This window comes from Excalfactoria chinensis, chromosome 2 (assembly GCF_039878825.1).
Source record: "Excalfactoria chinensis isolate bCotChi1 chromosome 2, bCotChi1.hap2, whole genome shotgun sequence".
Taxonomy (NCBI): domain Eukaryota; kingdom Metazoa; phylum Chordata; class Aves; order Galliformes; family Phasianidae; genus Excalfactoria; species Excalfactoria chinensis.
In genome coordinates, this window is record NC_092826.1 from 45,430,366 (window position 1) to 45,454,819 (window position 24,454).

Here is a 24,454-nt window from a genome sequence, read left to right on the forward strand (position 1 = left end):
ATGCCTCATCTTTTGATAGTTAAACACAGAAGATTCCCTACCGCAATTGCTGAAAACACTCATTACTGTAAAAACAACACCAACGAAACAATAAAAACCTCCACCAATTTCTACTGCCTGCAGATTACAGATTCCAATGAAAAAGGTTTCTGGAATAAGATCTAAGCTATTCCCAGACTAGAGAGGATGCTATTATTTTTTCCTACCACAACACAGACAGACAATGCATTCGGATTTTTCTTCCACCCATCCCATCTCCATCTCCTTGCTGGACACGGTAAACAAACAAACAGGCAAAAACCAAACAGCTGGGAAACAGAGGAGGAAGACACTGAAAACTTCTCCACCAGGGAAGTTGGGAAAGACCAGGAATTCCAAACAGAGGTGACAAGTACAGAGCCGTGTAAGACATGATGTGAAGGAAACAAGTGGTGCGTCTCTGCTTGCTTTTTTAAGTGATAAATAACTGTGCTGTGGGTGGCTTTATAACTATGAATATCTTTAAAGACAGATGTAGGGAAGCCTCCATCCATTTTCAGCTCCCCTAATGCAATTCACAAATGAACCGTTACAATCATTGCTGCAGGACAGGATTAAGTTGCAGAGTTGAAACAGAATTAGAAAGAATGTTTACAATAGTAATTACAACATCCAGCAGCTTGGAAACTGAACTGCACCCTGAATGGTGACATCTTATGGCCCTGAGAGCCCAAGATGGCCACAAACTTCCATTACAGGAAGACTATGAGAGATGTTTACTGCAGGAACACCCCTTACCTGCTGACAACCATCAGAGAGGAGACAGTCACAAGCAATTATAATTACCACATCTTAAGAAGCCACCACCTGTCACTTATCAGGTGGTGACAAGTGATAGTAGGCATTTGTTAACTTGCTCCAGCTGGGAAACAAATCAGGCCAAGAAGAGGAGCCGTTTCAGATGTAACACTAGCCCGACATGAAAATTCCTAAGTTCTTAGGGGGAAAATAGCACCAAAACACCCCAAAAAACCTACTTCAATTTCAGCATCTCCATACTATTTCAACAATTGCAATGATTCTTTAACTATAAGTTAGGAAAACTGTTTCCAATTGCAAATCAATCTGCTTCCCCTCCCCCCTCCTTTCAGTCCTCTCTTATCTTGTTCACTATTAGATATAGAAATCTAGGACAAATTCAGTCTCACAAAATGAATACTACCTTAATATAGCCACAAAGAAAAAACTTAGTTTTTCAATTTGAAAATTTTCTAATTTCCTCTTTTTAACAATGACAATATTAAAGATGCTATAGTTTCCTTAAGAGTCTCAAATCAGAGTTCTTGGAAAGAAAAACATCCACAGCTATTGATGTACCATACAATAGTTAAAATTAACAATATTCACTTGTCATTTCAGTCCCGAGTAGTATAATGCCTGACAGACAATTACTGGTGTGGAAACAAGAAGCAACAAAACCAAGTAACTACATTTTTACAGATCTCATCTCAGAGAAGGCACAACTTATTCAGTCGTTTACTACTTCTGATGTTATTACTGGCAACTTATATTATTATTATTATTAAGGTTGGAAAATACCTCTAAGATCATCCAGTCCACCCATCAACCCACCACCACCAATATCACCCACTAACCATGTCCCTCAGTGCCGCATCCACATGGTTCCTGAACACCTCCAGGGTTGGTGACTCCACCACTTCCCTGGGCAGCCTGTACCGATGCCTCAAAAATCCTTTGGAAAAGAGGTTTTTCCTAATATCCAGCCTAAACCTCCTCTGGTACAACTTGAGGCCATTACCTCTTGTTCTATTACTGTTACCTGAGAGAAAAAGCCTTCAAACTATAGTAGAAATGCCTGTTATTGACAATGCAAGTGGATCAAACACATAAAACACATCCTTTTCCACTGTAAAACAGATACTGTAACTTGAAGCACAATTTTCTGACCACTTTGCTGCTTTTTGTGAACTCCTGCCTTTGATGCCTATTTCTTTGATTCTCTTTAAACAACTGTAGTCAAAGTTTTGTTATGAACAGTGAATACAAGTCCAAAAACCCTTGTGAAAATAAGTTTGCTAACAGCAGTGATTCCCTACCTTTGGTTAAAAATTAAGCATCATGAGTTATTCAAAAGTACTTATGTTAATAAGGAGATTAGAAGGAAAAAGTAAGAACATTCAACCACTTTCATCACAAATGTTTCCTCTGTCATTTCTGGTATTTGATTAACTTGTAACAGACTGATAAGACTTCAAGATAGAAGCAATTTTACCAGTCCCATGGTAACTGACTACCGCCAGATGATGCAATTATAACTAATATCAGCTGTTATGGGGCTAGCAGCAAAAAGTTTCCATTGGTGAACTTCAATGCAGTAAAAGTCCTTATTTAAGACGAATTCATTCTAGAGAAATATAGTTTGCCTCTCTTAAGGTAATCTTCTTTCTGGGGTTAAAGAGATTAACAGCAGAGATTCAATCAGCTCTTCAAGTAGGCATTCAGAAATAGGCAGACAAAAATTTAAACATTCTTCTACTTTGATAATTGCATACCCGCAAAACAAAATTGCAGAAGCAAAACACTTAGCTTTTGAAAGTCAAAAGCATAGGTGGAAAATTCCAATAAACACTATGTTTGAATTTAAGTGTAGGAAAGACAAGGAAGATGACATAAGGGTGAGTAGCAGGGAGGAGAAAAATGACTGCCCACACCATGGGAAGAAAAAAAATGAAGGGAGTTATTACTGCTTAGTCCTGCAATATATTACTGGATCAAAGGAAAAATCCTAAGCAGCTGGTAGCGATGCTGGATTTGGTTATTGCGGTACTGCATTTGTTATTAAAAATTCTCATAACTCAAATAACTTACAACTATTTTCATCACCCTTTTATCTGCAACAAAACATTAAAGAACAGCTTTCTGCCATAACATTCATGGATCTTTCCAAAGCACCAAACTCTTTTTAGAAATGGACATAAAGATGAGAAGTTCTTGTTGGCTTTGCAGAAGTCAGTCTACCGACTGAAACAAGTACTGACCCAACTAAGTCATTCAGAATCCACAGATCTATTCACTTTAGTTAAATGATTGTAGATCACAGAACAACTTTCATAGCTTATTCTTCCTTTGAAACAAATACTTTCCTGTTGTCTGTGATTAGTGTGCCAGCATGTTTGATGGGGTGGTTAGGAGTTGGCTTGTTGGAGGACTATCAGGAAGCCACACTCTGAATGGCATGGAGTAAAACCACAGATGTCTTTCCCTACCTTCTAGATAGAAGCTATCCTGTAGCAGAACGTTTCCAAGAGGTAGTAGCTAAAATGATTACTGGAAGGATGGATTAAGGTTAGCAGGATGCCCACAAGGATCAACAGAACAAGAAGCATACTGAAGAAAGAAACTGTCATCAAACAAGTGATTAGGGACATTATTTTGATTTGTGACATTTGGAGAAGTCATACAAAAGGGCGAAAGTTCATCATGGTTCAGTACTCTACAAACCCTGCAGACAATGATACAGGCACCTTCAGAAGCCCTCTGTCAAACAGAGCTACAAGAGTCAGTGCTGCCCTCTTATTCTTCCAATTCAGATCACGTGGAGAACATTGTTCAAAGCATCAAAAACTATGGCTTCTGGGGTGCTTTTCTTCCCTGCTTTCATTTCAGAAGGATGACTTACCCAGCCTAAGAAAAGTGAGCTTTTCCTCAAGAGACGCAATATCTTATGATACCAACCAACTGTTCCCTTGGGGTGTATGTAGCCTGGTCCATCCCTTCCAGGGATGTACAACATGGGAATCTGCTCCTTTGTCAAATGTCTTTGCTCTTTAAGGTTGATAGATATGGAAGTTATTTATTCAGTGGTTCCTTGTGACACTGTTTCTCAAAGTACTTCCCGGAAGGTCTCTTAATGGCATGAAGGAACATCACATGGATAATGAACCAACAACGCAACATGCCTCAGAACTGTGTAGTCTTCCTGCTCTCCCATATTCTACCCATTGGAATCAGGAGTCTGAAGGACAGAGGTTGGTCTCAGAAGCCCTGAGGACCTTATGCTGGGATAGCCTCAGGGTTCTTTCACTTATTGTCACTGATTGATAAATCTCCACCAGGAAAAAAATCCCCAAACCAATAAAACAACAACAACAAAAAAACAATTTTCCTCTTGGAGCAAAACTGAAGGCATTCTGATCTCTTTTGTTACGATCCATCACTTACTTCCTCTGATATCCTCTGGAGATTTCACCACAATGTAAGGCAGCTGAACAGAGTGGTTCCAATCTGCCATGAAGGAAAAGATGCCCTAGGGAGTCGTTCTTTCTAGGTACTAAATCAGGTACTAAATCCAAGCAAAATCTCTTTCTAGAGGAATAAAGCAAGAAGGTAAATATCTTTATGCCTAAAACAAGAGAAACAAACAACACTATGCTATGTAATCTGAAAAAGAATTTGAGATTCACAAACTGTGAATACCAGAAAACTGAAGATTTCCACTGCTACTTTATTTCTCATCATTAGCAATAGTGTTTCTACTGATTAAACTAGCATCATCGCTACTGAAATGTGAAAAATGCTTTGCAGAGAAGGGTCCTCTTATATTTTAAACAGTTCTGATTTGAAGTTATTAAAATTTCATGCAGTAATGATTACAAGATATTCTGTAGAAAGTTCACTAATGGATCTATTAGCTAACAGCTGACTATTTGCTTAAGCAAGTGCAGAGCTGACTCCGTATGTCACTGGAGACACTCAACCAATGCTGGTTCTTTGTATACCAGGCAAACAATGCAGGGCATTCACCAGACAGGTGGTTTCAGATGGTAGTATCTAAAACTCATTAATTAGAAATGACATAGACCAAAAGAAACGAAGATAACCAGAAAAGAAGCTTCTGGTCAATACTATAACATCCAACTAATTAATTCCCTTCATCTTTAAAAAGATGCTCTGGTATGAAATATGTCGATGATTTATTTTATTTTTTAATACAAAGCAATTCACCAGGTTGGTAAAGGAAAATGAACTGAAGAATGACCCCAACTCTCTTGTGTTCTTTGCACAGCATACACAATTTCCATTCTCAAATTATATATTTCTTACCACGCGATAGTTTATCTTTTATGAGCTGTCATAACTTGCAACATTTCCTTATTTCACAACTTATGACATTTCAAGAGATGATGTTCCACTGGATTCAGTTTTATAATTAGCAATAACATTAGCATAACGAGACCTTAGAGAGTCTGTATGATTATGCATTTAAAGTGCAACTGACATGACCTTGTAATTAATGATCTAATAAGAAGAGAAAAGTGAAGATAAAGAAAGAAGTATAAAAAAAAAGGCACTGAAGCAACAACTTAGGTTATTTGAAATTCAATGTTTGCCAAGCTTCTAAGTGTAATTCTACCCAGAAAAATAACTATTAGACCTTAGGCGGCTCACGTGCTATAATATGTTTAAAGAAATACTGTCCTTTATTGCCATTATAATTTATTTATTTATTTTTTAAAATCCTATTGCTTCTACAGATCAAATCCTGTTTTCAATGGTGACTATAAATACATATCTATAAACAAAAAATGTCTTTCCTCTGAGGCTTGACTGGGTTAGAGGTGGGAGACTTAACCAGATGTATCAGAATTTCAAGATACTATCAGTGAAGGACACCGAGGGTTTCATAGAATCACCAAGGTTGGAAAAGACCTCAAAGATCATCCAGTCCAACCATTCACCTATTACCAATAGTGCCTACTAAACCGTGTCCCTCAACACAACATCCAGTTGTTCCTTGAACACCCCCCAGGTTGGTGTCTCCACCACCTCCCTGGGCAGTCCATTCCAGCGCCTGACCACCATTTCTGAGAAGTAATATTTCCTAATGTCCAGCTTGAATCTCCCCTGCCGTAGCTTGAAACCATTCCCTCTAGTCCTATCACTAATGACACAAGAGAAGAGGCCGACCCCCAGCTCACTACAACCTCCCTTCAGGAAGTTATAGAGAGCAATAACGTCTCCCCTGAGCCTCCTCTTCTCCAGGCTGAACATTCTCAGGGCTTCCAATCCTCCTATTTGAATGGTCTCAGACAAAGGTTTCTCTCTTGGAAGCAACACCTACTGTTGCTCCTGAACAGCGAGGCAGGAGGTAAAGCTGCTCCAAAGGGCAGTACTACCCTCATCTCAAACCATAACCATGCTCTGTCATCCAACTACAGGGCCTCATTCGGTGCTCGGCTTACAGAGGTAAAACAAACAAACAAACAAACAAACAAAAAATAACTGCAATGAAAATTTTTAGTAAACAAAATGGAAATAAGGATTGTCAGTGATGTAATGCCTAGAAAGACATAAGCAGGCTCAATTTTCTCTCTTGTCACACCTGTTTTGTCTGGATTAAACATGTAGGATCTCCTCCTGCTCCCTGCATACTTGGGACAGTGAAATCTGTACAGGTGGTCTCTCCTTTTAAGGAAAGGCAAAAGTTTAAGGAGCACAGAGGATAAAATGATTGAGTCATACATGACACATAGCCTGCTCTGCAAAACATACACTCATAAAATGATGTTTACTTATAATTATTGTTTTGCCTACATTAGCTGAGATAGACTATGTTTACTTTGACCACCTGTTGTACAACAATACAGAAAGGAAAGATGGCTCCTCCAATCAAACCAGTACATGCTCAAGAAAAGCAGACTGGAGGTGGAAGACAACAAACCTGTGTAACTTTTAATGACTTCTCTAACCAAAGATGATTTAGTTCAGTATCCTGTCTTCAGTGCTGGCCTCAGCTTTAAATCAAGAGCTCCTCATTCACCACAGGCCTGGGCAAAGACTCTTCTGACAACAAAGCTGGCTGTCTTTCTGAGCAACCAGTGCCAGATGCTTTGGAAGAAGACAGCAGCAGGATATGCACAGTCTGAAGCACCCCAGCCTCCACTGACCCACTCAGGAATTCCAGTTAAGAGACTAGAAGTCCTGCAGGTGTGAACCAGATAACAAATCCAACCTATCTATGTTATGTTGATGAAAAAACATGGATAAGATTTCCATTAAGATTTCCATCTGAAACGCCCTAGGAGTGTGCCATAGCTAAGAGCTGGACTGAGGGTAGCACCCCTTTAGTTTGAAGAACCTCAGCATGGCTTCTCATCTAAGTTGCTCATACACCTGATAAAGCACAAATCCATCACCAGCCTTCTTGCCCTCCAGTTGCCTTGTATGCAAGGTAACTGCATAAATGAAAGGAGATGCTGGGAGGAAAACCAAACAGCCCAAACCCACGTGCACTGTGCACACAGTCCAGCTGGGGCACCTGAACAAGCCAGAAGGATCCATTGAGAAACTACCGAGCAGAGGAAAAAAAAAAAAGTCACATTTAAGCGTTTCACCTTCATTTAAAAAACCTACAAATTGCTGAACATAACTATTATTTGAGGAAAGTTTGTAATTCTATCTTATCCTCAATTTTTGCTGAAGTCAACATAGCTCATATCCAGGAAGAGAGAAAAATAAGTATATTTTAATACATCCAACAAAACAAATCTGCCAACAAACCTAAGGCAGATGATGCAAAATGGATACACAACACTGACAGATTAATTTTCTTTATTCCAATGGTCCAGATCACAAGGGGGAGATTAACTAAAATATCAGAACTGCAAAAGCAATTTCACATGCTGAAATATATAATACGTGCACGTAAAGCTATATTTAAATGTAGAGCTATGTCAAGCCTTACAATCTGAAGCCTTAACCACACAAAGAAATTTTCTCTGACAACAGACGGTACCAGACTAAACAACCAATACATTGTCTAGACAGCATTATTGCTTCTCCATTGTCTCGAACATTTAAGTGTACAGTCAATAAATAAAGCAGAAAAGGACAATTCAGTGCAATAGCTATTTATACTTTGCAATTTGTAACTAATTAGAATTATCTTGAAAACAGAAAGCCCGATATACTCAAAAAGTGTGCCTAAAAGATTGTGTCAGATTACGGAGCAATGCGTGTCACAACTTGTCAAGCTATCCGTTCTATTTCAGACAGGATTTCTGAACTGATTTATAAATAGATTTTCATTGAGTCTTATTTGGAAAAGAACAAAAAGAATGCCTGGTATCACGTAATGCTTCTAGATATACCATTTGCAACCATTTTATCCCTGCGTATTATTTCTAATAAAGATGCCTCCAGAAGGTATTTCAAAAGCAAGGTTTAAGTAATGTTTACTAACAGAATGGTTCTGTTCTCAGCAAGAAGCAAGCAAAACTGCTTTCCTGAGGGACATCTGTGTGAGAGAACAAGCAAAGAAAAGCTTATGAAATACAACTCTTTGCAGCGTTTTTGTTCTGACAAGTTCTATGAAAACATAAATGTCCTTTTTTTCCCAGAGATTAATTATGAAATAAGTATGAAAAAACAGGCCACAAAATTTGCAAGCTCACAGAAGTTCAGAGATCCTAAAGTTCATGCGAATCTATAGCGCTTTTTTGTTTTTATCAGCTGGGCATACAGTTGAAGTGACAATCACGTTTTAAGATGAACAAACAGAGGAATTCAGTATTAGTAAGAGTACAGCTGCAATTGCAGCTCCTTTAGTGACTCCTTTAGTCACTGTTAGTCAGCTTAAGATATTAAAGAAAAGAACAGTCGCGGCAATGTAAAACTGAACAACAACAAAAAAAATGCTATAACACACGACCGTAACATCTATCTATATTATAACACAGAAATCGTGCTAAGGAATCACGTGGAACAGATTTAGGTGATTTGGTGCATACTTCAGACACACCTGCTTTGCAGAGATGAGTTTTCACAACTACCATTTGCCAAACGTCACTCTAAGATGAAAGTAAATTCCCCTTTATTCTCAGTCTTTTTCATCCTCTAACACAATTGACACGATTAACATCTTAACAAAAATCAGTAATTAGAGTATTTAAATCCAATTACTGATAAAATGTTGCAGCTTGCTTATTGAAAAACCATATGCCCAGATCTCCTTCAGCAATTAGTTCTTTGCTTAATGCCAGGAATCTCAGTAAGCCAGCTGGAAAACATCAACCTTTTGACTAAAACAAAAAGTCAAAGTATGTATAAACAGTTAAAACCATACACTTACACTGCTCTTAATGATTCAATAACTTCTGTTTTCCTTTGCACATAAAATACAAGTGAAGAATACAATTATACCATAGAGGAATTCAAAATTAAACAACAGCAACAAAAAAAAAAACATAAGATGACACCTGCTAAATAATACCCTCATATAAAGGGAAGAGCTGCACGATGTTTTAACTAAACAAGAATTATAACCCTAATAGCTATCACTACTGCTGTTCTATTACTTTCTATACTGACAGATATAATAGTCGTCATAGGAAAGAAGACCAGAAGAAATTATTTTAATTAGCTAGTCAGGCAGCTTGCAAAATAGAGGCCATAGGGCTGTCCTAAATCAATTTCTCTCTTTCTGTCTTTTTGAAAGTATACACATGCTCAAATTCATTCCATTTCAAAATGACTTGCTGGTCAAAGTCAACCCACACTGGACAAGCCCTAAATTTTAAATACAGTAGTCACTAAAATAGATGTCTCCTATTTGCCCTGCATTTTACTCAAAGCACAACTTTTACTGAAAGCCCCATCGCCACTGAGTTCTCTTTGTATGTATGGACCTGGGCACCCTGCTCTGGGTGGCCCTGCTGGAGCAGTGGTTGGAGCAGATGGATCCTGAGGTCCCTTCTCAGCCCAGCCATGGCTGTGTGTAGTTCACAGATCTAACCTTTCCTCTGCTAAGTGCAGTGTAGTCTCACCTGAATGCACTCACTCATCAATCTTGTCCTCTCTGAGTCCCTGCATTTATTTCAGTATCTCCCTTTACCAGGGATCACCAGGCATGGAAATGGCACTCCGGGTAGGGAATATTCTTCTTAATCCTTCAGTGAGATTGGAGTATTTATTTCAGCTGCAGTAACTGTCCCTTACGATTCTCAGGGACACCTCAGCATTGCTCTACAACAGAAACTCCCTCATCTTGAGAAGAGCCTTCATCCCTCTTACCAGAGGCATATTGTACTTTGCTGGATTAAACAGCCACAGACTCTTAACTAATCCAGATTATTCTAATCATGGGGCTGTGAGACAGATTTAGAAAAATCATTCACTCATCCAAAGGCAAAGACAACAGGACATGGTAGAGTGGAGTTTCACCATCACCCTACCCAGGGCTCCTTATATGTACCTGCAATAATACTTCACTTCCCCATTCAGAACCCATTCTACAAGAGGTTGGCACTGTTTTAGAACATGCTTGGAGCTAAGGCACACAGCAGCTCTACTTCCTGAACTTCTGCAGGAGGAAGACAACTCTGTTGTACCTCAGTACATTTTGTTCTGAAGGTGGGCACCCCAAAAATGATGAGGACCGCTCTGAAAGTAATGCTTCTTATTTTATGATGTCGGTCCATGACATCAGCAGCAAATGTTGGTTGTATGGCAGTAGAGGTTGGACCTTCTGCCAATATTCCATTACATTTTGTTCCATGTTACAGAAGGTAGAAGAGAAACAGTCTGCCAAAATGGTGTCTGACGTGGAAGTGCGTATGAAGCAAAGGTGTGTCACTGAATTTCCCCAGGTGGAAAAAATTTCACCCTCTGACATTCATTGACACTGTATGTTTGTAGAGACCAACCAGTGGATGTGAGCACTGTGAGGCAGCAAGTGGTACATTCAGCTGTGGTGACAGCAACACTGGGTCACCTCTGCTGGTACAGGTTTTATGAGTGCAGCATGCAGGCTCCTGTTTGTTGCTGACAAAAATGTAGAGCTACTGGTAGCAACCATAGAATAATAGTGTTTTGCAGCAGAGAATTTTCTCTATCAAACAGTGTTATTGTGCTCTTTGTATTATTTGTATTTTCCATGGAAATAAATGGGAGACATTCCCTTTGCAGTCTCCTACATAATTGTGAGCCTGCTACCAAAATGATCTTAATTCTTTGCTTCCAAAAGCAATGTGATGTTTTCCTCTCATTTCATGCTGATCTTTTCACCTAAGAAATCAAAATACTCAACTCTTTCCAGCTCCAGAGTAGCAATTAGAGTGGCATGTATGGGATTTACCAAGCCTGCAATGACGGCGTGTAATGAAAAACCACAGAGCATTCATTTCCCATTCCTTGTTGGCTTTCCTTTAGATACATCTGCTGATTTCTCCCTTGTAGCTCATAAAAGTGACTTAAAAAAAATAAATAAAAAAAATTAAATTAAAAAAAAAAAAAAAAAAAGAGGGCAAACATTTTTTGAGGAGCATTTCCTATGATGGAAAATTTTATCAAAATATAACTAAAAAAACCCCCAAACACCTGCTGAATTCTTCAGGTGTACTCTAAGGATACATTAAACAGTACATACATATTTTCTGTTCATCCCTTCAAAGGGTTTTCCACACCAGGCCAGAGTCATGCCCTCTAATTTACCATTTTCCAGCTCAGATTACTAACTACCAAGCAGACTACAAAATCCAAGTGTGAGCTGCCCAGCAACACATACAACACATTATCAGTCACTGGTTTCCAAAGTGAACAAAACTGAGAACTTGGTAAGTCAGCTGCTGCGCGTGGTACAAAAGAGGAATAGATGAGAGAGTGATGAGGATAGTGAAGAGGTACAACTGGAATGAGATGGGTTCTCATTAGAAAAGGAACCAGAAAGAATATTAGTAACCAACAAACAAAGAAAGAGGAAAATAAAAGGTTTATTTTAAGGTATTTCACATGGGTGAATACCGTTCACCTACAATAAGGTACACTGAAGCACAAGGATATCCTTGAATTTTTATCAGTAGATTCAGATAGGTAACACTGTTCTAAACAAGCAACCAAAATGCCTTCACCTTTTGGTATTTTCAATCATACCTTGTTTTTAGAAGTACACAATGTATATGTTAACATTAACTTCTGCTTAAATAACTGTTATTCAGTAGCAAATTTTCTCACTCCTAACCAGTAAATAGAGCTTTTAGTGATACTCTCTGGACTCAAAGAGTATAACCAGAAGAATGGCCAACTTCCATTTTAATGAAATGCTAAGTGTGGAAACATTGATGGGTGAGGGGAAGATGACCAGGATTCAGTACAAATATGTAATGCAAGTAGAGATGCCGAACAACCTATTCCTAGTGACTTCCAGCAGTTATTTTATTTTGGTCCTAGGTCAGAAAGGTTTAAATTCTGAGTAACAATAAAGGAAATGAACAACATTTAAAAAGAATGAATGCTGCCTAAAGTAGAAAGATTGTGATGACAGAACTTTTAAGCTTCATACAAAAGCAGCATGCTGGAAAGAGCTGTAATATGCATCCCACAGCAATTGAGAAGCTTCCACTGAAAATTTCTGTAAAAGTGTTTATTAAAATCAAGTAAAAAAACCACAAGCATTTAAAATAACATTTTTTTCATGTTCACAGAAAACATGAGGTAGAGAAGAAGACTTTTTTGATGTCTTACCTCAGGGCGGTGGGAAAGGTATTTTAAGTCCTTTTATGTGGTTTTCCTATCCATTTCAGTGTTCCAGTACTTACACTGATGTAAACTAGTGGTTTACAAATACTCAAATCTTTTAAACATCAGAAATGCCTCAAGTCACCCAGTTTCATAAGCTCCAGGCTTCTCTGCAGTCTCTCAAGCAGAGTGAATGCAATGCTATCATCCCACAGGTTAGCTGTAATAATTAAATCTGAATATTTTTAAACAGCTTCTTCCAGATTGAACAATAAATGAGTCTGCTGAAAAGCAAGTTTTGTTGTTTGGATAACAGCACCAGAATCCACTGCTACTCACTTAACATAATAGCAACATTGATAACCCTGCAGCTGAGCAGAAGTAGAACCTTCAGCCACCAGAGGGAAGGTTGGCATAGATCAGTGGCAAAGACTGTAAGATTTATGCAGCACAGCATTGAACCCCGAACACTCCATAACAAAATGAACAAACAAACAAACAAAAACAACCCTGAAGGGAATAATTTCCTTGAAACTGTCTAAGGAGAAGGAACAAGTAGCGCTTCCTGTTTCTACAAAATGCTGGTTGTGACAAATATTGCCACCAAGTGAAGTCCCAGTCAATATCAGGTGGAAATCTCAGTGGTTGCTCCCTATTTCACAAGGAGTCTATGTAAAATCTGTATATCTCCCAGCTTCCCTATTCTGAACCACAATAACCCTTCAGATTTGTTTTCATCTGAGCTGTTTCCCCATGTTTGTATCTGTTGCTTTAAAATCCAGATAAAGGAAGCTGAGGAATACATATTTATCTAAGTGTCTCAGTTGTCTTCTACCAAACTGCTTTTCTAGAACATTAAGGCTGATAGAGAAAATGAAAAATAATAACTTTAATAGAAGGACAAAAACAAGAAAACAACCTTGACATAACTCTATCAGCCTTCGATATAGCTGAATATAAGCATAATGAATAGGATACAAGAGCAGAAGCATACAGTAACAAGATTGTAATAATTCTTCTCCTCCGTAGATGTAATGATAGCAACTAGAAGTAGGATTTGATCACTGTGATCAAGAAGATAAAGTTGCCACAAATTATGACATAAAAAGAATTCCCCAAAAGAGACAAAAATAAAAGGAGATAGCAGCCAAAAGGCATCATGATCTATAAATAAGAAAAAAGAATGGGGTGGGGAAGAAGAGATGGGAGGGGATTGAGAGTTTTCAAGCATGACAGAGCAAGTAAGCACTGCAACGCATTAAAAGTTCTTTAAAAGGATGTAAGCCTTTCCGAGTGTCAATCTCATACAAACAGAAACAAAACTTAAGGAAGGTATCTTCATGCCAGTCTTTCAATACTGAAACTCTGCAGGTTACAACACCTGTACAAGGGCTTCCTGTGCAAGCAGCACAGAGACACAGGCTGCTCCAGAAGACGAACTCCCCAAAGGACATCTAAAGGTTCTTTTCTTTCCATACTTAATAAAGTTTTCAGCATTAAAAAAAAAATGGTCTCCTATGCCTTGCTCTTGTCATTATGCCGCTCAAAAAAATTCAGAAAACCAACCAAACCAGTTGGTAGTAAGACTGCTCAGATTGCCTAATTGTATGTACCTAACTCTGCACAGCTATGTGAATATACCCCGCTCCTTAACTTTCAAATCTGCAATAAAAGCACAGCAGCTTCAAATAACACAAGATAGGAACCAGGATACAGTTTTAAATATAAAATTCATGGGAGAAAACAAGAGACTTCTACTCAATTCTTATACCAGCCAAGATAGAGCATTCTTAAAAACACCTTAGCTTAAGCAAAAGACATTTCTACTCATCAATGGATAACAGGTGGAATTCATCTTCCCAATTTAGATATATAGCTTAGGATGACACGAATCATGCAATGAAAGAGCTTATTTCACTCCACTCCAAAGAGAGCCCACAGAAGGAGGGCTCACACTCAGGCATGCACCAACCAAGCTGCCTCCTAACAGCTAATGATGAAGTTCATGTTACATAATACACTCAATGGGTACCATCTACTACTGAATCAAAGAATTAGGCTAGAAAACTTTTCTTTCAAAAAGGTGAGAAGCAGCACTACTCTAAATGAGCACATGGGATTAGCATTAGCTTAAGTTATATGTAAACCATAGAAAGCACTACTATTTTCCTTTTACGCAATGGGCAGAGAACTATTCATAGAAAAATAAGCATTTCTTTCAAATAAAACCCCCATACATCTGGTACAAACATCTGCTGAATACATAGTAATTATTTGAAGATACTGTATTCACATACAGAAACCTGTTCAGAAGACTGGGTCTTCATAAAAATACATATAACTGGAAGAATATGCATTACGAAGATTATTAACTATCTGAAGTCTGCCTGAATTTCAAGACTTTTTCTAAGGCAAACAGGGACTTGAGATTCAAAATCACTAATGTAGCAAGGTACACTATTAAGCCAAAATAATTAATTAAGATTGTGCAGCTGCCACATTAACAAAAGGAAGAGGACAGCTATTTTAAATAGCAGTCTCTTGTTTCAAATAGCACAAATCTTCTCAAATGCAGTACTTCTATCCAGCACATAGTATGTCTTAATATTACTCCTCCATTTACAAGTAGAGAGCTCTCCCTAGCCACTGCAGAAACAAAGAAGTGTATTTTGTCATCAATAAACTGGTCACATACAACACAGAGACACAAGAGTGCTGAGTATGTCTGTGGGAAGGAACAGAGATACAAAAACACTGCAAAGGAGTCTGCAAGGAAAGCAGGCGAACAACCAGCCTACAGACAGCCCAGGCCATGCATCTGTTTTATCAGTACCCACTCAGAAATGCCTCTTTCCTAAAACACCTCTTTCCCTAAAGGGCCCCTATTGCATGGAACGCAAGACAGATGTGACTAGAAGAATATCCCTTAAATGACCTAAAAAAATACCATGCAATAGTAACAGGACAAAGTCATACAAAATTAATCCTTGATCTGACAAGTACTGCCCTGCCCTGAGATTGAATATTTTGACAGCAAATACAAGGTGACACAAAGAGAAGTACGTGTAGCCTGTGGCCCTAAAACACCTCATAAATAGTAATTGCCCCGTTTTTGAGCTAAAGTTTGTGTGCTACTGGTAGGAAAGGATTCAGTAAACTGAAATTTAATAATAATAAATGAATTCTTTTAAAAAGTAATATCACAAGATCAAGCTTTACAACAAAGGAATGCTTGTACTGAGCAAGAGAAAAAGGTCCATTCAAATACTCAGTCAAAGCAGCCAATACTGATACCTAGACAAGCATGTAAAAACACAATAAATACATAACAGTACCTCCCTGCAATACTCCTCGAGCTTCCACTAGTTTGCAGAAGTAGGATTTCCTGAACAAGAAGCAGCTATTTGCATTTGATGATTTCCCTTCTGTGAAATGGCAGTTTCCCTTGATACTGATTTTCATTGTTTAGCCTCCTGAAATTCCTGAGGCAAGAAATTCTATAGCTTAATTACACGTTCTTTCGAGAACCACCTCCTTTTGTCTGTTTTCAATTCATCAACTGCTCGTTTCATTAGATACCTCTTAGTGTGAGTGCATTAAAAAAAGATGGTGAATAAACACTCCCCATTTATGCCTCCTTTGCTACCGATCATTTTACAGAATTCTGCCACACCATTTTTCAGCCACCACTTCACCCAAAAGAATTCCCGCTGTTCCTCTTACAGAAATTGCTTCCAATTGGTTTCATATTTGCTCTTCCTTTGCTCTTCCTTAAAACTTCAACAGTGTTCTTTCTGAAATTATGTTTGATTCCAGTTTTAGCTTTTTTTTTCTTTTCTTTTTTAAGAAGTATGGGTGAGTGGGGCAGAACTATGTAAAATAATTCAGGTATGTTTTTTGTAATAGTCTAACCATTAGCCTCTCTTTATCTCCCATCTTTATCTGTTTTTTGCATTAGTGCTGAGACAATAGTCAGTTTCGATCTCATCTTTTTAAATGTGAAGGTAAGCTTGCTCTTCCCTTCCTCCAATATGTACCACACTAAGCTAATGATGGAAAACCAATTGCTGCCATTTTTATGTCCAGTCACTGAGCACTACTAAGTCTTTGCAGTCTGCCCATTTCACGCAGCACTCTCTGCTCAACCTCATTAACACAGTATGCGATGATGGAAGGGATCACTGGAGGAGAAGAAGCAAGAGGGACAAAGTCCATCAGTGATGCTTCTCCAATTCTAACAGGAGTGTCTGTTAAGGCGGGGATACAAGGAAGCAAACAGTGGTCCCTACACTCTAAGTGACCACACAGCAGTCTTGTGTCTACCTATCAGTAAACTGTGAGCTCCCCTTTTTTCTGTATCCTTTATCAATGTGAACACTCTCTGTTAGCATAATCATGGAGAACTGTTTTCTGTGACTCCTCTCTATTTACTCCAACTTTCCATTTTTTTAATACTTTAATCGTTAATTTAAATGTATGAAGTTCCTTTCCCATGGCTGCCTGGTTTCTTCAAAGCTCTCTGGAGGGGGGAACTTGCCAAGTAACTGTTGGAAACCCAAATAAACTATTGCTGTCAGTTTTTACTTCTTCATGTGTTTGCTGACACCTTCAAAAAACTCCGAAGAGATAGCAAAGCAACATCCTTTCATAGCAGGCTCTTCGCTCTTTCTCAATAAATCATGTTTATCCACATTATCTTCACTATGATTTCTACTGATTTTCTTGGCACAGGTTTCAACCTTAGCAATTCTTAGTTCCTCACATCTCTCCTGAAGCCTGTTTAAACTAACCAAACAAAAAATCAGTGTTACATACAGATGAAGACAGAACAGGTCATGCATAAAGGAATTTGTATCTTAACTAGATTTACCTAATGCAGGTTAGGGTATGATGTGCTGGAGAGGAGCTCTACAAAGAAGGGCCTGGCTATGCTGATGGACATCAGGGTGGCCATGAGACAGCAGTGTGCCCTTGTGACCAAGAAGGCCAACAGTATCCTGGGGTAAATAAACAAGAGCATAGCCAGCAGGTCAAGGGAGGTGAACCTCCCCCTCTGCTCTGCCCTGCTGAGGCCACATCTGTAGTGCTGCGTCCAGTTCTGGGCTCCCTAGTTCAAGAAAGACAGGGAGCTCCTGAAGGAGCCCAGTGGAAGCCCACAAAGGTGTTTAGGGGCCTGGAGCACCTTCCTTATGAAGAAAGGCTAGAGAAGACCCAACTGAGGTGGGATGTTAGCAATGCTTACAAATACCTAAAGGGTGGGGGTCGAGCAGATGGGGCCAGGCACTTATCAGTGGTTTCCAGCAACTCCCTTTGGAACAAGGGGCAATGCCACCAACTAGAACAAAGGATGCTTCATGCAAACATGAGAGAAAACTTTACTTTGAGGGCAATAAAGCACAGGAACAGGCTACCTAGAGAGGTTGTGGAGTCTCCTTTGGAGATATTCGAGATCCACCTAGATGTTTTCCTGTGTAATCTACTCTAGGGAACTTGCTCTAGCAGGCAGGTTGGAGTAGATGATTCCCAGAGGTCCCTTCCAACCCCTAGGATTCTGTGATTGTGTGATTCTTTGTTGCTTCCTGTGTACAGTACAGTGGTTCCTGGTTTGTTTACAGTTCTGAAAGAGAGATTTCTAGGGTGCTAAGTGTAAATGCAAGCCGCTAGAAACAGCTGTGAATGTTTTTATTTTCCTTAGCCAGTTCAAGCAGTATCCTTCAAAAGGCTGGTACGTGGTAAAGATTTATTTCAATAGTAATACTACAAAGATTTAATTGCATCAAAAGGATTCTCTTATCTTCTCAGTCTGCAAATTATAGTCCCACAAATATGTCCTGCTGTGCAGTAGTAGCTATTCAACTGTTTAACAGTTGTTGTAATTAACAGAAAATGCAAATGAGCTAGTGAAAATGCAGTTATTCATTTGTAAATGAGATACTGTTCAAAGGGAAGTTTAACATCTTGGTGGAAGACTGGAATTGAGATCTTCTGCAAGAAACTATAACCAAAGAATAGGCGGCATGAGAGAAGGACTATACCAAGCCAGCTTTTAATATACACAAGTATTTTTATTCTCACTGATTTTACAAGGTTTCTAAATTTCCCTCTAAATTTCATGTTGAATTTCACTTAATTTTTCTTCAGCTTAGCACTGACCATCATTTTCTACTCTTAAGTCCAAAAAGAGTTGAAAATGAGTCCCATCATACTGAACTGATCAGTTGCCTTTCCTTGATGCAAGCTCTAAGGCTTCACTGGGTCTGCCTGTGGCAAGTTTCATTGTGATCATGCTTCTACTGATAAATACAATGATGCATATAAATCCACGTGCAGCCATTTCAGTCTGACTCTGTCCTCAGTCTTCTCTCTGTATTTTTCATTACTGAACAGCAGTTTGCAGTTCTAGCACCAACGGAACTGTATGGATTCAGGATGTTTAGTCAAGCATACAGAAGAAAACAGACAAACAAAACCCTTCACCACGGTAAAGAGATAACTGGAACAAGTGCACTGTTCACGTTCCAAGTTTTTAAAGCATTTTGAAAAATGGCCCTATCACAGATGTTGAAATATCATCTTTCCAAACATAAGATGAAAATATTTCCCTGACCTGTGCCAACGTGGATTCATGAGGGAAAACTCCTTATTAATGAACTTAATTTCCTTTAATGATAATGTTACCAATATAGTTGACCAAGAGAAGCCAGCTGATGCAATCTGGATTTCAGTAAAGCTTTCCATACTGTTTCTCACAGCATCCTTTTGCACACAATTCCCAGTATAGAGCTAGACAAAAACATAACGAAGTGGGTGAACAATTGGCTGATGAGTTAGGCCCAAAAGGTTACATGGGGCAAATGGGGTTATGTTAAGCTGGCAGCAGGTCACTAGTGGAGTTCCACAAGGCTCCGTTCTAGGGCCAGTTCTCATTACCGTTTTCACCAGTGACCTGGATGCAGGCCTTGGAGGTATACTAAGGAAGTTTGCAGACAATACTAAATTGAAAGGGGATATTGATTCCCTCAAAAGTAGGGAGACCTCGCAGAGTGATCTTGACACATTAAAGCACATCACCAATTGAAGGACTGCTTAACAAGAACAAGTGCTAGATTCTATACCTATAACAAAACAACCCTGGATCTACATACAGACTGACTGGAGGATGAAAGGTTGGACAGCACTGACCCTGTTTTTGAGCCCTGGAGTATACCACTAGTGACTGGACAGTAGCTAGACTTAACATCACTGATGACAACCCACCAAGGCCAGCAGTACAGTTCTAGTTCCCCACACTGTCCACGTGCATATACTTTTCAGTCTGTCTATGACAGTTATACAGGAAAAAGTGCTGAAAACCCCACTGAAGTGGAGATGACATTCACAGCTCTGCCATAATCCACCAAGCCAGTCATCACATCTCAGAAGGCGCATTAAACATCATTCTCCCTTTATGAATCCATGCTATGCTGACAATGCCTAACCGGCTACTAGTCCTTCACACTTGGAAATTACTCTAGTTTCTGTTCCTCATCTTTTCCAAAATAAACATTTTTAAATCTATAGAAACACATATACCCATTAGTAGTTGCACATCTAATAACTGGGATGTACTTGAAGCAACTAAGAATCTCAAGTCAATCCTTAAGCAAACTACTTATTCCAGCTACACACTGAAATAAACAAGGCTTCCTTTTTCTCTGACAAACAGATCTAAACTTGCAGTAATGTTGTTGCAGCTGTAGTGGCTGAATGAACTCAAAGAAGCAAGAAAAATACTCTCTACAACCTCCCAAACATTACTGATTGTTGGGAAAAGACATGTTTATGAGGCATATTATCTGACAACCACGACTTTAAAGAGTTTTTCTCACCTTTAAATAAAGTATTTTGTTAAACACATCCTCTCTAGTTTTATTCCCACATTCTTTCAGGTGTTTCTGACAGTAGTAGATCCTGTTCTCAGACTCCCTGAGCTACCAGAAGTAGAGATATTAGTAACTGTATGGAGTACCCTCTCTGTGCCTTCTTGTTAACGTCTTTCAACTTCTGTCTTCAGACTGCACTGAAGAAGTGTCAAGACACTGAGTGTTAAAATGCACCTTCAATAAGAATAGGGTTTTGTACTGTACAACCTTTCTTGCTCAGTATATGCATCCCGAGAGCAGGCATCCCTTCAACCACACTAAGAATTCATCAAAAACCTCTGGCCACCAAAGAAGTCATGCAGCATTCCAAAAACTAATTTCAAAGGTTTCCAGCTACTAGATAAAACAGGAATTGCATGGTTAAATGGTACATCAGCTCTGCAAGTCTTGCAGTAATGTGTGGATGTCCAACTTTTTTACTTGCCTGGACCACACTGAGCGAAGAGGAATTGTCTTGAGTTGCATATATGTAGGCTGTTCCAGAAGTAATGCCTCCCATTTATTCCCAAGGGAAATACAATCAATACAAAGAGCATGATAACACTATTTGATAAAGCAAATTCTCTGCCACAAAACACTATTCTTCCACATAGTTGCCCCCATTAACTCTGCATTTTCACCAGTGATTAGCAAGAGTCTGCATGCTGTGCTCATAAAAATCTGTGCCAGTGGAGGTGATCCAGTTGCAGAAGGAGCTCACAGAACACCAAGGTTCAGTTGGTGCTGAGGGCTGGGCTGCTCGGTGGGAAGAGCTGCTGCCATGACAGCACGGGGCAGGGGTGGCTGCACTGCCAGCTGGGCTGGGCTGCAGCTGGTTGGACATGCCTGCACTAATGGCAGTCTGCAGTTGTGGTTTTATAACATAATACACAACTGACTAAGTGCTTCAAACACAAGCTGTGGCATTACACTGAAGTAGAAGAGCAGATTACAACATGAATCCTGACTTCTTTCAACAATTTAGTGATGTATTGCCAAAAAACAAAACAAAACAAAAAAAAAGCCCAACAACTCCATTTTAAATGCCATGTTGTACACTTGGCCAGGGCATGTCTACTATGCTTCTGATAGACCAAGAACGATTACCTAACAATAGTTTCTAGGATATTAATAGTCACTGCAGTGAACTGGTTGACTAAAATACTTTAAACAAATTTGGACACATTCCCAATAAGATTATACCAATTTCCAGGCAGCTGAAACCTTAGGCCAACACTAGTTGACAGCATCCATTTAAAAACTCTTTCACACTTGTGCAAAGTTAAATCAACTTGGCACTCTTTCTGGTAGCCAATTGTCTCCTTAAAGTATGAGCCCTATTCATTCCATTGAATTGCTGCATTAAGGGGACAGTTGGCTGGCATGGGGAGGTTTGGGCTGACTGACAATGTGCTTTAGTCACAAAGAAGTTGCAGCAAGAGTTTCTAAAAACCAAAAAAGCAGTTAAGACTGTGAATAAACGAAGCTAGCTGAAGACAACAGAAGTACAGGATGTTTCCGGGAAGAAGTTGGCGGTTCAATAAACTTCCTATCTATGACTAATCCTAAAGCCCCTTTTCTGTTTTTCTTTGTTTATTTAGTACCTCGAACACTCCACTGAATCTTAGCTTATCACTTAACTCCACACCAGCTAAATACTGCAACAGCAGTTAGGATTTGTGGAATTTTTATTTTTGCAGAGCTGCAAAAGCTTAAATAGGTAAGATCTGCATTCTTCCCATTGATGGGATTTTATTTTGCATGTGAAATGTTAATAAAAGAATGTTGAAAAGCATTTAAGTACTCATTCTACAATTATTCTAAGGAGATTACAATGTTCCAGCCACTCTTCCTTTTGTGAAGCTTCAAACATACAATACAAGAAAGCCATGGAGTGCTTAGGTCAAAAGAGTCCCGGAGACTGTTGAATTTATTCATGATCCCAACAGATACTAGAAGCATTGAAAGAAAAATTTGATACACTACATTGACATATGATACATTTTACAACAAGTGTAACACGGATTACATAAGTAATCACTGTACTTGAGTTGAATTTTCAACTGATGATACTTCGCTCTTTGTGTACACAGTGCAGATACCATTGTGTAGAGCACACACACACACAAAAAGATGCCAAAGAAGCTACTGTGTAATGTAGAAGTCAACGAATTACTCAGAATACCCCCGGCAAACACACAGACCAGTATTCTGCTCAGCTTTTGGTGTAAATGAATTTCCTTCTCCCCACCTACCCCAGCAAGACCAAAGCCCCCACAGCCTGGTGCCGCATCTACAGGAAGCAGGTGAAAATAAACTTAAGTCCCCCAACTATTTACACACCGTAATAAAAAGCATATCGAATTTAAATTGTATGTAGAGTAACTAAAAAAGGCGAGTGGCTTAAACATTTGCTAACAGGTTGGTGTCATGGTTTTGTGGTGTTGCTGTCAATATTCCACATCATAACATCATGTGCAGTATGGATCACTGGAAGGTTCATGCTCCAGTTCCATGGAATGGCGGCATCCCAAGTACTCAGCTCTCAGAGGAGAACTACATATCCCAGAGGACGTCACGGCTAGAGATAAGTCGCGGGAGGAGGACATATATAATCTCGCTCCCAGGCTGGAGCTCTCTCTCTTGGACTCTCGGACAGTGAAAAGTGTTCCAGCCGTGTCGCCTAGAGTTAGTTCACAGTAGGCCTCTTGGTTTTCGGGGACTCTCTCTCTCTGTTTTGTTTGATTTATTAGCCTCAATCATATTGTATTATATTGTGTTATCTTGTATTCCGATATCATGTTTAGTAAAATAAGTTTTCCTCCTTAGATTGCTGCTGCTGTTCTTTCTTCCCATTCCCCTTTTCCCTACTTTCCAGCTCAGGGACCCTACAGGACGGCTGCCCCCTGTCATGGGCACAGGTAAATCTAGGTAACCCGTGACAGTTGGGAAGCGCTCGAGTTTTCTCCTCTTGATTCCCATGTCATATACACAAAATAATTCAGGTTCTGGCTTTCAGGCGGTAAAAGGATTAATGCTGTAAAGTACTGGCAGTCAAATGTAAGTGACATCTTAAACTACTCAATGCAGTGAAAAAGTACCAACCTTACTATCTAACCAGAAAAAGGTAAAAGCCTCTTTGATTCAACTGCTAAATCAGCCTAGCTGTTTGGGACAGCAGATCCTATTTCACTGCTTGTAAAGGAAGGCCACACTTCTTTGTCTTCATTTTATACTCCAGAGAAGTCTACCCTCAAAACAGTTGCCAGAACTCATCCCTGTGGACAGTTTGGACCTTTTATGTAAAGCTAATCCAGCTGCCCCTGAAGTCAAGAGGTATCCTGCAATTGACTTCAATGTGGAAAAAGATCAGGTCTTAGAACAGCAAAACCAAAATATCTGGGGATGAAAAACAGATTCAGGTTTTCTAATTCCTAAATAGTTGGAAAAAACAAAAACACAAACGATTCAATGAACAATTCAACAGTGGAAAAAAAGTCATATTTCTATTTCAGTTTAAAGCACATAAAGTTACTTAACACTGAAAAGTTCAAAAAAATAATAATCCCATTTGAATTTCTGACAGTACAACTGTATCATTTAATGCATCCTGCCTTGCCTTTCTAGTTTCACAGGAACTGATTAAAAAAAAACAAACAACCAAAAATAAAAACCCATCAAGTCTAGGCACTAGATTAAGAGAAGCAACTGATTAACTGCAATGCTTCCAAGCTACAATAACTCATGCAGCAAGAACACTTAGAACCTTCCCCACTTCCCTTCAGTACAGTTAGGGTTTCCTTAGAAATCTCCACACTGTCATTAGCTCACTAGCCCAAACATTTTGGCAGCTTATTGAATGATGAGTCTGAAGGACTTGACTCAGATAACTGAATTACTTGGTCACTTGTGTATACTATACAACATCTAATGCAGTAATGTTAACTTTCAAGTATTCATGTAAGAGCAAAAGGAAAGTACAATAGACCTGTACAGACGAATTTAGTCATATACTAGCTAACTACATGCCATGTTATAGT

The 24,454-nt window shown here is 39.1% G+C and overlaps 1 protein-coding gene across 1 annotated transcript in view; it reads right to left on the minus strand.

Moving 5' to 3' along the window:
• Positions 1-24,454, minus strand: part of YES1 (YES proto-oncogene 1, Src family tyrosine kinase) — a 47,445-nt gene that overhangs the window by 14,312 nt on the left and 8,679 nt on the right. The gene's annotated exons all lie outside the window — the stretch shown is intronic.